At 39.8% G+C, this 12,196-nt stretch overlaps 1 long non-coding RNA gene across 1 annotated transcript in view; it reads left to right on the top strand.

Moving 5' to 3' along the window:
- LOC119020861 overlaps nucleotides 1–4,425 on the top strand; it is a 54,606-nt gene extending 50,181 nt beyond the window's left edge. The window contains exon 3 of the long non-coding RNA XR_005075428.1: nucleotides 4,075–4,425. This is a non-coding gene — a long non-coding RNA (uncharacterized LOC119020861). The remainder of the gene's footprint in view (nucleotides 1–4,074) is intronic.
- Nucleotides 4,426–12,196: the final 7,771 nt, after the last annotated feature.

Genomic DNA, 12,196 nt, shown 5'->3' with positions numbered 1-12,196 from the left:
TGCATGAATAAAACACTCGTAACGAAATATCATGTCTGTGTTGTTTAACTGTACACATCAGCTGACTTTTATTCCTGGATGAAATGTTTGTGTTTGTGTGAAACCCATCAAAGCAGTGCTTTTCGCTAAGATATTTTGGCTTGCCATCAATTCTAGGTTTACATTTCAGTAGGTGAAGTTACATGAAGTTTGGGGCAGATTCAACCATGGACAGCCGAGTTTTGGTAACTTCCTGTTTGGCTGCCATTCATCAAAATTCGCTGCACTGTGGCAGTCACAGAGAGCACAACAACAACAACTCAAGCTTCAGATAACTTTTGATGGCGACGGTGTTAAGACTGCTCTGACAAGATTTGAAGTTGATTGGCTTAAAGCAGTTGTAGTCTGTTAAAGTACGTGTTTAAATCATATAGATCCAAAATGGCTGACTTCCTGCTGGGTTTAGGTTATGCAGGTCTAGGTGCAATACGTACTGTACATGCAGATTTAATACATGTAAGTGAAAGTAGTCCCTAGGGCTGCATTTGAGGGGGCATGAGTGAGCCATTTTGCCTCAGCCATGCCAAAACCCTTAAAATATGTACATTTCCGCCATGTTTGAATCATGTGCAACATTTTGTTAGTTTCTTTTTCCGCGTGTTAAAGCCTTTGCCAAAAGAAAAAAATGCCTTTGCAAGGTCACACTCCCTGGACCTTTGACAATGAACCCCTTCACATTGAATTGCTCGCACCGCAAATTAGCATCTTAAACTATAAAAGGTGATGAGTAAACAGTTTTCAAGGTTGATATGCATTGAACATGAATGACCATAAATCTATGCGCTCAGCCACTCAACATGACAAATATGTATAGTAGAGGGTGCAGTCATGACGAATAGTAGTAGTGGTAGTAGTAAGTAGATCAGTTGCAATGGGAGTACACTTCTTTTTGCAAATATTCTCTTTTGCCAAAGGCATCCCCGAGGGCAGGAATTCAGACGAGGCACGCAGGAGGTGAGAGTTGTCCTTTCAGATAGTCTGCACTTTGTTTTTTACCTCTGTACTGAACAAATCCCCGGCTGATCCTGTGGTTTCTGCGCTCTCGCTGACTGTGTAACCACTCGAGTGTTTTTGTGTTTAGACCAAGGGGCCCACAGCAGAATGGTTGAGTGTATCTAAAATGAAGCTTTTAACCCAAGTTCAAGCAGGAAGGCAATTAGCATTAGAATTTATCATCACCTTTCAGTGATCTCAGTGGGATTTGTTAACAGGCATTCCAGCCCGCCAGAGATCATTTTAGCAGATGGACTTGAAATGTTTATTTTGTTTTTCTTTTTTAGGAGAGACACCGATTATTAGCAATCAAGGAGACCTGATATATTTTTGCAGTAAAATGAAAATCTTTGCATCAAAATTTAGAGTAACTGCTGTTTAAATTTAAATCAGTACATTTACTGCGATACTTGTACAAAGGTACGATTTTGCATATTTCAGATACCATTTTCTGCTACCTCTACTCAGTTACATTTCAGAGGCAGACATTATACGTTCTACTTCCCCAATATGTTTATTAGATAACTTCCAATCTACAACTGGCTGCTATTTCAACATACAGCAACACATTCATACTCTCGACTCATCCAAAATGGCAGCTTGGGCAGTAGCCTAACTATGATGGTACTTGCTCCTCATTGTCAGTTGTGCACGCGGAGAGCTATACAGTCTAGTTATGCACAAATATCCAATCTAGCACGGTCACTGCAAACAACATCATCCTTTCTCCTAAAGTTACTAAAGGTAAGTACATTAAACCCTAGTGTATCAGTGTAGCGCTAAAGCCTGAACCAAACACGCAACTCCACTGCAGTGTGAGCGTGTCTCTCCGACAAACCTACAAATATAATGTCTCCATAATCTGCAGCAAGACACTGCGGATCAACAGGACGACCTACTGACCCACTGGCACAACAACTTATATAAGCCACAGCTGAAACAGCTCACACAAGCACAGGAAAAGTATCCTGCCACAGTTATCCACACAACAACACCGACTCACCGACCATCAGTGACACCGTACTGGATAATTGGGTGCTGTGTGCCCTGCTGTCCCTGTCAGTGGTCTCCTCCTGAATAAATGCTCCACATATTCAGCAACACCAGAATAGTGTTTACCTATTAATGCAGATACATGATGTGCTATTAGAGTCCACAAAGAGTCCATGGCGAAGACACGGTGCATTAATCAGCTCACCTGGCAGAGCTGCACATCACTTTGTTAGAACGTTTAAAAGGTAACACTTTACAATAGTCAACATTAATAAATTGTACACATGTAGTTGATTAAATTTTAGTTAACAAATATTCCATTGTTAATAACAACAACAACAAAAAAAATCATAAGCAACTGTAAAGGTTTATAAAATCAATTGCAACTGTTGGGGAAGAAACATGATCTTGGCCACCTGTCAAATTCATAATCAAAACAAACAGAGGGTGGAGTACAATACCAGAGCGACTGCTAACTGCTGCTAACTGGGGCAGCCCTTAGCCAGTTAGCTCAGTTAGCCTCGCAGCTAGTGGTTTGGACCAGGAGCCTGGGGGCCAAGGGAGTGTTCACAAGGGCGCTTTGGATCATCACAACGCCAAAACTGCCACTTATTCACATTCTGTGGATTATTTTAGTTACATGTTTTTATACTAAAGTGCCCACATATCGCCCCGTTAATTAGGGTTATTATTTAACTCTGTGAATACAGGGGACGGGTGAGGACACCACATCATTTTATAGATGTATACACCGACCATTTAATTCATCAGCCGTACAAAGACATTCAACCCTTTTCACCTCTTGAAGGCAGTAGGAGAACTCGCTAATCAGCTTGTCAAGGTAGAAAATTAATTGGAGAAGATTTTTCCTCTCAAATTGAATTCAAATTGATTCAATTAGTGCGGGACAAACAAAGTCCTGGTCGGGAAGGGTTCTCTAGCAAGATAATCAAATTACATTTGATTATGTTGTTTTTTCTACATGTCCAATTGTTCTCTTGGTTTCCCTGGTTCTGTCCCAAGAAGTGATGATTGTAACGTGGTTTCATTCATTTGTTATCATTATCTTTTATTGTGAGGCTGTAACCACAATTAATGGATGGAAATAAATTGCGCAATGCAAAAGCCTGTGACAAATACTTTTGAGTCTGTCAAAAGTTAATTTGTCTCAATAAGAGTCATGTTATTTTTATTGTTCAGTGTGTACTGTCTGCCTTAGAGCATTTCCTCATGACTTAACATGAAGTTCATTACTCTAACAAGAAGAGATATTTTGGAGTGTTTCTTTATTTTTGTCTTTGGCGTGTGTAGAAAAAAAAAAAAAAAAAGAGTCCCAAAGTCACGTTGGGAAAAGCCCCTTCAGCCATGAGACTGCTGTATGCAGTGGAATGCTTAAAAGATTAATTTTTATTTCATACTGAATACTGATTAACATATGCATTATTAAGTAGTGGGTGCAATATGGTCTTGAAAAAGAACATGTTTTTCCTCACTGCTGATTTTGATCTTTAGCTGTCAAATAGTTTTTAAACAAGTGCTCATTTCTAGAGGGCAGTATCTGTTCAATTGATATGCAACGCTCGCTTTGTTTTGTAAATGCTCATTAAAACCTCGCCTCAGGTTAGGTACACAGGTACACCGTCGACAGTCATGCTGCGCATCCAGACACTTTGCAGAGAGCCTCTGCACGGGGCAGTCCGAAAAAAAACATTTCCACCCACTTAACCCCAAGCAAGGTCTTTGATGTAAGAGAATAAATTGCAAAATAATGAGAGAGAAAGGGAAAAAAAAAACATTTACATTACAAGTTAGATGAATTAATAAACAAATTAGAATAGAGGGAAATTAGATGAGTACAATAACACTTCATTTACATGTTCCGGAAATACTGGTAATTATCTGAAATTTGTTTGTTTAAAATTTCAGTGAGGTAACCCCCAAATCACCATAATAATTACCTAAAAAAGTTACTGAGAATTACTCCAACATAAATGAATACATTATAATGATCTGCTATGTTTTTTCTGTCTTTTCATGGCTTTTTGTTAGATCATGTCGCTGTGGGCTGACAGGAGATGGGGTGAGAGAGATTAGGGGATGAGAGGCTGGACGTGAACCACGGGCTGCTGCGGCGAGGCCACAGCCTCTATACATGGAGTACACGCTACTAACTGAGCTGCTGGGGCGCCGCAATGACCTGCTATTTAAGCAGCTATTAAATAGCCGGTAATTTCTTTCACACATTTCCTCACAGCTACTTTCTGTCTAACCTTCCCTCAGCAGACCTCTAAAGTGAGTCCAGTTCTCTCAGTTATTATACTCAGGTACTTAAATTAATATGAATATTAACTTATTTTCCTGTTGTGAATTGACTTGCTAATGTTGTAATTGAAAACACTGAACTTGAGTGGTGTGAAAAGTATTAATATGCTTCATTAAAATTTCAAAAGTTCATAAAATGGCTTTGAAAATAGTCACTTGATTTTTAATAATGAAGTTGTATTTGCTGGCAGTAGAAAGCAATATATTACTGTGATATTTTTACATTTCCCAGTAGCGAGTAAGTTTGAGGATTACAATTCAAAGCCAGTTATAATATTACAGTTACTTTAATAAGGTATGCAGCATTATGTTTTGTTTTTTTTTATTGTCATTGGTTGACTGTCTTATGATGATGTGAACACATGGCAGCTCAGGGCAGCTACTGAGTAATAACTACCAAGTAATAAGTAAAGCAATATTGTTAATGTTCAACACAATAATAAGCAAAGAGTAACTTATTACAAGTCCTGAGTAACTTTCCTGTAAGTTGGTGATCAAATTAAAATGTACCTCAGTGTACTGACCAGCAGACGCTACTTAGAAATTGAAAATACACAATCAGCAGATGTTAAGCAGAAACCAGCTGGAAGTATCCATGAAATGTATTAAAGAACTTGGCAGCTACTTATTACGTGCCTATTGGAAAAAGCAGGTTATTATTAAACCATGTCGGGGTCATTTTCAAGAAATTTGAGGTTATTATTGTGATAACTGGGAGCACATTTCAAGGAAATATCAAATATGTTCACTCATTTATGAAATTTGCAGATTTGTAAAATACATCATGCTTCAGTTCATCTCTTCTATTTTTTACGTTTTCCTTCAAAAATAATTATCTGGTGAGTAACAGAGAAAAAAAAAAAACACTATCGCACTTTGGTTTTAAACTTGGCTTCGACATGGTATAATAGGAAGTCATGATGTATGTGGTGCACGTGATTCAAAATGCTGAAATTAATGTCGGCCAGCAAGATATGAAAGTGATGAATATGAATCTTTTAAAGACTAAACTGATTCACCACTTACAGTATAGCCATGCCAATGTAGACACCATAGAAATCAAATTCTATAGCTACTCTGCTGCTCTCTTCATCTGAAGGATGCAATTATAATTTAGCGCTTTGAGAGATGTCAGTCTTTTGTTCCAACCCACTCTTTAATGGCTTTTTCATGCATGTAACTGCAAACTGTTCCATGAGTAATCACACCGGGGTCAGGAACAAAACCTGTTTTAATGAGGTATTTGCTTCAAACGCTGCCGGGGGGTTAACAAGTGATTTTGTATCACTGCAAATAAGTCTGCAAACAATTAAAACTGTCATAACAGTATTTAGTCACTCTCCATGAAACCAATCTGAATAAAGCTGAGTGAAAATGATTTGATTAGAAACAGGCTCTGAACTAAACATCAAGGATTCATTTCACTACAAGGTTGTAGCAAAATACTGGTTGGGCCAGTTCGTCTGCCAAGTCACATAGAGTTGATGTACAAAGCTGACATCTGAGCTCTGCCTTCATCCCCCTTGTGCAAACGTACGCCAGGCTCAACACAGCCCAGATTGGATGGTGACGGTAATAACCCCTTATCAAATGCTACATTTACTAAAATGTTATGTGGGAAGCAGCAGCAGCTGCAGAAGCAGAGAATGTTTGCAGCAGTGTTACAGCAGAGTTTGCAAATGAGCAGTGTATCCGTTGGCCTTATATACAGTCTGTATGTGCTGTCTGGGTGCCAGGTGCCATTTGGCCCTTCCCCAACAAAAGCTGCCTGCTAACACAACAGTCATAGAACAAGACTAATTACAAACATACATTGCTCTAAGTGACATCTTTCAGGTTAATAACATTGTATTGACTAAATGAAGACATTTTCAGTAAGCCTTTGGACCCGACTGTCAACTCGGCAGTGATAACTGACAACATTAGAATTAATTATTACAAGAGGACAGCAATTACTGTTGCTATCACTGTCAAACACTGAGTACATGTTTGCTGCATTCCAACACAACAAAGAGATTTTCAAACTACCAGTTTCGAAACACTGGAGATCTAATTTAATCAAATAAATCGACTTATTGGCGTTTGTGCAAAACGTGTCACATCAGCTTCACAACACATTTATGACCTTATTAACACATCAGGACGTGGAGGGGATGGTGGTGGCATTACAGGCAAGAAGGCTGCCAAGCCAGTGACCACTGTTTAAGACTGTGTTTCAACATTTGTACGTGAGACACCACCGGATATTTGTAAGGAGACATCTGGTGCGATTTTCTAGTCGTGTTTGTTGCAACAGGAAGTCAGGACATCTCCAGCTGTGATTGTTGGGGACCAAAATCAAAATCGGAAATCAAAATCAGAAATACTTTACTGATCCCCATGGAGGAAATTGTGTAGGTTACACATGCCCTTCTAAAATCAAATTTAAAAAAAAAAATCACTCACAGAAAATACACACAGAAATGTAAAAAGCACTGAAATATAAAAGTGAAAGTAAATAAGTAGTATACTGCACAGGAAACTTACCGTGTAAGATGCCGTGGTAGACATTGTACAAAAATGGTACTGATAGGCCATCTATAGGAGAAAAATAATCCAAGGACCAGACCATAACAAAGTTGTCTGTGTGCCTTAATCTCACCAGGCCGGGAGCAGCTTGTCAACTGCTCAAAAGACGGGAGAAAAGTGTTCTAACTACTTGAATCGCCATGCGAGCAAGCCACTGCAGAATGCAGTTAAACTACTAGCTCTACGCACACAGGCTATATGGTAACAGCTCTGTTTGTCTGTACTTTGACAGGGCAGCACTTTGAGCTAAATGCTAATACCACCATGCTAATATGCTCACAGTGACAGTAGTGTCGACATGGTAATGTTGTAGCAGGTATAATTTTTCCCTTGTTTCCCATCTTAGCATGTTACCATCTGCTAATGAGCATAAAACACAAAGTACAGCCGAAGGTGTTATCATTAGCTTTGCAGGTACTTGGTTCATAACTAAAGTTTTGGACCAAGTACAATGTAGACCCTGAAGACAAGAGTACTAATATGTTCTCCCTCTCTCTCTCTCTATTTCTCAATCCCTCTCTTGCCCTCTGTCCAAAAAAAAGTAGTTTTCTTGGCACTTGTTACTTCATGCACCTGCAAGCCTTGTGGCCCTTTCGTCAGGTGGAACATGGAGCTCAGTGTTGAGGCACTTACTCACTAATGTTCCCTTTATTCTGGCTTGGATTGTACCTCATTTGTATGTCACTTCAGACAAAAAGACCATGAATGTCTGCACAAGACAGCCTCAGACTTACTGTGCATTATACTGAGAGGTGTGTCGCTGAAAAACGAGGTGTGGATTATCATAAATTACCTATCTCAAAAACTTTAATCTGCAGAGCCTCTGAATATTGGAAATAACTTTCAAAATTGTGGTTTACTCCTCCTTCAACTGGCTCAAGCAAAAATGCTGTGATTTGCAGTATTTTTCACCAAGCTCAAGCTGAACTCTTAAAATAGATTTTCTTTTATTATTCAGTGCATTGTTTTTTGCAGAAACTCAATTATATAGTGACAACAGATTTATGAGTTCAGGGAACTACGCAGTAGTTAAATTGAAAGAAAAAGCAGCGGCTGTGCAGTGTATTTTTGCAATCATTTTTCTTTGCAGTTTGATTCCCTGAGATGTCTGTGGGAGCGAACGGCAGCGCGAGGGGGGATACGGCTCATTTGTTCGATGCTAATGTGATGGAAAAAAGATGAGGTCAGCAAGGCATCGGAGTCACCAAAGTGGGATTGATTCCAGATCAGATCTCACTTACATGAGAACCATGGGTGTAAACGTATTGATTATGAGTGCTCAGAAATCTGCGGTGCCTCTGGCTAGATTAAAGCAGCTGCAGCCAGAATCAGCAGTGTCCTTCTCCTCTGCCCCCGTCCGCTTCTGACAAGATCGTGATTATCAGGGATCTGACTCAGTCAGCTCTTCCCACCACTGGCTTCTCCGTATTAACAACTGGTCAGCATAACTTAACTGGAAATCACACTTGCTGAAGGTGTTTAATTAATAGCTACAAATCCCATTTGCAGGGGTATTCCCCTTGGTATTTAACTCACAAAGCTGACATTTAAATAATACCAAATTAAGCTACATTTGTGTTTATGCCTCATACTGCAGGACAGTTTATTCCATTCTTAACTCTTGACACTACTGCTTTATAGCCCTATTGACGCAGTTTATCTCCCGGTGTCCCTTTTTCTCAATGTCGCCCTTGTATTTTTACTTAATTTAATAGAAATTCAATGCCACAAGAGCAAAACTGTTTCTGTGCAAATATCTAATCATTCGCAAGGTGACACTTGTAGACCTCAGAGGCAGTCCTCCTTCACAAGTCTCAATAATAATCTGCACTTACTTACATCACTGATTATGTCTGTGGAAGAGAGAGTCCGCCGGGCATTCAATCCTGCTATTGCACAGAGACGGAGAAACGCGAAACAAACAAGATTAATAATAGCCTGCGGTGCTCATCCCTGGGGCCAAGCGGCTAACAACTCTTGACAAAACAGGGTTTAGAGCGGCAGATGGATTGTCTGTAGAAATGAAGGGAATGTGCACTGGGAGTGTAATGAAGAGAGAGGGACCGGGGTGCGGGCTTCTCCCAGAGTCCCTTTTGAACGAGCCTATGGAAATTAAATCAGCCTGTGACAGTTCCCATCGACTGATTCCACCTGGGGACAGTGACCACAGCTATGAGCGTACACTAATCATCCTTTGTTTTATCAGAAGAAAGGAATGCTTTTAATAATTACACACAATACACTCGTGGTTCAATAGAAAAAGACAGCCAGTCCTTTGGAGAGTTATTACTGGGCTACAAAACTGAACAACATCTCTGCCGGCAGTGACGAGAAAACATGAGATGCATCTATTCATGAAGAAATGGTAAAGCCAGTGGAGCCTGTTTGGTTGGGAAAATTCTAAATTTTTTTGATCATGTTCGACATCAAAGCTTTCAAGCACCTTCATGTTAATTAAGACTCCCGCTTCTCTGCGCCGCAGATACTGGATGTGACTTTGGATGAAGCTAGAGGCTGTGGGGACAACCGTGTGACACTTTAGCACTGCGCTGTAGAAAAAGATGTTCATACAAGAGGAAGTTGAAGGATCATTGTGGTTATTTCATCTTGGGGCTTTTTTTCTCTCTCTCTCCCTTTCTGTCAGTAATAATATTTCACTCACAGAGTTGCCTGCTGAGATTTTTGGAACATATCAACATCAGTGAAAAATAACAAAAACAAACAATCGGACAAGGAGCAGGAGTTCTCCCCAAGACCTGTAAGCACAAAAAAAAAAGAAAAAAGAAAAAAAATGGACTTACCCTTTAAGTACAATTTTGAGGTAAGTATTTTCTCAAATTACAATTTTTTGCACACAAGCATTTAACTTGTGCAAGTGTCATTGCATAGCTGGAACAACAAGTCAATGAACTTAGTCCAGTCACAGAAAGCGAACTGGCAACATTTTTGACCCTTGAATGGTCTGACCTGCTGGTCCAACACTGACCTTGGATACAGCGCTTGTTGCAGGTGAGTGTTCACACAGATTTCCTGCACAATTTTTCAGATGTGCTCACTTCCTGCGACGAAATACATTTTTTTTGTGATAATTTATACTGGATTAAGCTTCAGGGGTTCCACCATGGCCCCCCCCCCACTGTCAAAGCATGTTTATTCTCCAACGTTACTGCCACTACAAAGATACTGAATGATTCTGCAAAGCCCTGCATTTTGTTCAGCGATAAACATTTTTAATGTCCAGTGCCAAGTTGTCAAAATTCTCGCTTTCACCAATATCTCTGATTTCTACAATGTTGTGGGTAAGGTCAAGAAAAGATCAAGGTTATAGATGGCAACAAAAGTCACTTCAACAAGACACAAACTCACGGTGTGTGTCCTTACACAGCTCAGAAACTCGCAACAAAAAGGGAGACCACACAAAGGCAAAGACCTCCAAACTGCCAAATTAAAACAAATCCAAAAACAAAAGTAGATCTAAATAAATGCAAGCACATCCAAATCACAACCCTGCTGGTTGGGAGCACAGGAGACAGAGAGACAAAGCAGGAGAGACATCCAGCCCAGACAAACAAACGTCACGTTGTTAAGATTTAAACAAAACGGGAGACCCAAGATGCAAGACAACAAGCAGGCAGGTAACTGAACAAAAAGCGCGCTTTAACAATGAAAGCTAGAATCCAAAACCTGTGAAATACAAAATACAAAAATACAAAGACCAAACACTGAAGCTAAGCAAAGTACAACCAAAAAAAGCAAAGTACAAATCAAAGGGTAAAGTACAAATCAGGAATAACACGGGGAAAAAACGGGAACAAAAACACATGACAGAAAGATGGGACAGGGAGGAACATGAGGGCATAACAGAACAGACGAACTGACAGCGACAGAGGGGAAGACAAGGACCTGAATAGACACGGGCTGATTACAAAGAGAACCCGGGTGAGGAGCGAAAAGGGCAAAACATGACACAGGAGGGCGGAACTTCAAAATGAAACAGGAAATGAGAAAATCCTGTAAGTATGTAAACCAATATACTTGATCAATTTAGTATGCATCACATAAACACAAAACTAAAACTATAATGAAGAGTTTCAAACTCTGACAAAATGACACCCTTACAGACAGAGCCTTGACATCATTTCGTAGAGCAGGATCAGCTATATTGTTACAGCAGCAAACTCTGATATTTTGTTGATTTTTGAAGGCCCCTGTGGACAAAAGTGGTTGTGTCTTCATGTTCAAAGCACAAAATATACTCACCGCAAAGCAGGCTCTTCCGGTCTGCACGAGGAGCTTGTGGCAGGCATTGAGAAAACCTGATTGGAAATATTTAATCCTCATGCTGATGGTCTCGTTTGCTCATGTAGGCCATATATAGGCATCATGGACTGCTTCATTAATTTCAGACAACACCTCGTGGTGGCCTCAAATTATCAGTATATGTCTGCTAATAATAAATCACATGGCTATGTGTACATTAAGCGACGCATGATTATCAACTCTAGGAATTTTAGTGACTTTCAGCTTATTGTTTAGTCCAAAAGAAAGTCGCTCTCATTGCATCGCTTTTGGAGTCAGCAAAAAAAACTCAAACAAACAAAATAATCCAAAAAAAAAAAACACTCTAAAATCTGACCACCAGCTCTAGCAACAACACCCGCCCACACTCTGATGAACAGCACACCTGCGCTTGTTGAATGAATCAGTCTCAGGTAGATTTAATCATAAGCTGTAACTGCTAATGTTGCACTTATGCATGTAAAAAAAGGAAGGAAAAAAAAAGGAAAAACAAAAAAAAAAAAAAAAAAAGGGGATCAGAGATCAAATCCAGAGGCTGTCAGGAAACTACACCCACCGGAAGCCCCCGGGCTACTGACAGCACTGCAGTGATGTACAGACCAACTACTGCCTGACACATTTAATAATGTGAGAGGGTCCACATTTAGACAGGCATAGTCCACAGGGGATGTGTGGATGGTCCTCACAGTAAAAGGAAGAGAAAGGGGGGAAAAGACCATCTCGTCTGATTGATTCTTTCAGTCCTTGATTGAAATTCGTCCACTGCGATTTAAACAGATGTGACTAGAAAGAGAGATTCAGTTTAAGGACTCTCAATGTACCAAAGCCACTGGAAAATACAAAAGGAGATCTCATTTAGTGCTTTTTGGAAGTAAATTGGAAATGAATCTGGCAACTGAGCTAAACCATTTGTTTGATTTGTGAAATGATTGTCTTTCTTATCTTTCCCGGTAATAGAGACAGCAAAATCATTTTGTTTTAC

The sequence above is a fragment of the Acanthopagrus latus genome, chromosome 6, assembly GCF_904848185.1.
Source record: "Acanthopagrus latus isolate v.2019 chromosome 6, fAcaLat1.1, whole genome shotgun sequence".
NCBI lineage: Eukaryota > Metazoa > Chordata > Actinopteri > Spariformes > Sparidae > Acanthopagrus > Acanthopagrus latus.
This window is presented reverse-complemented; position numbering and strand designations above follow the sequence as displayed.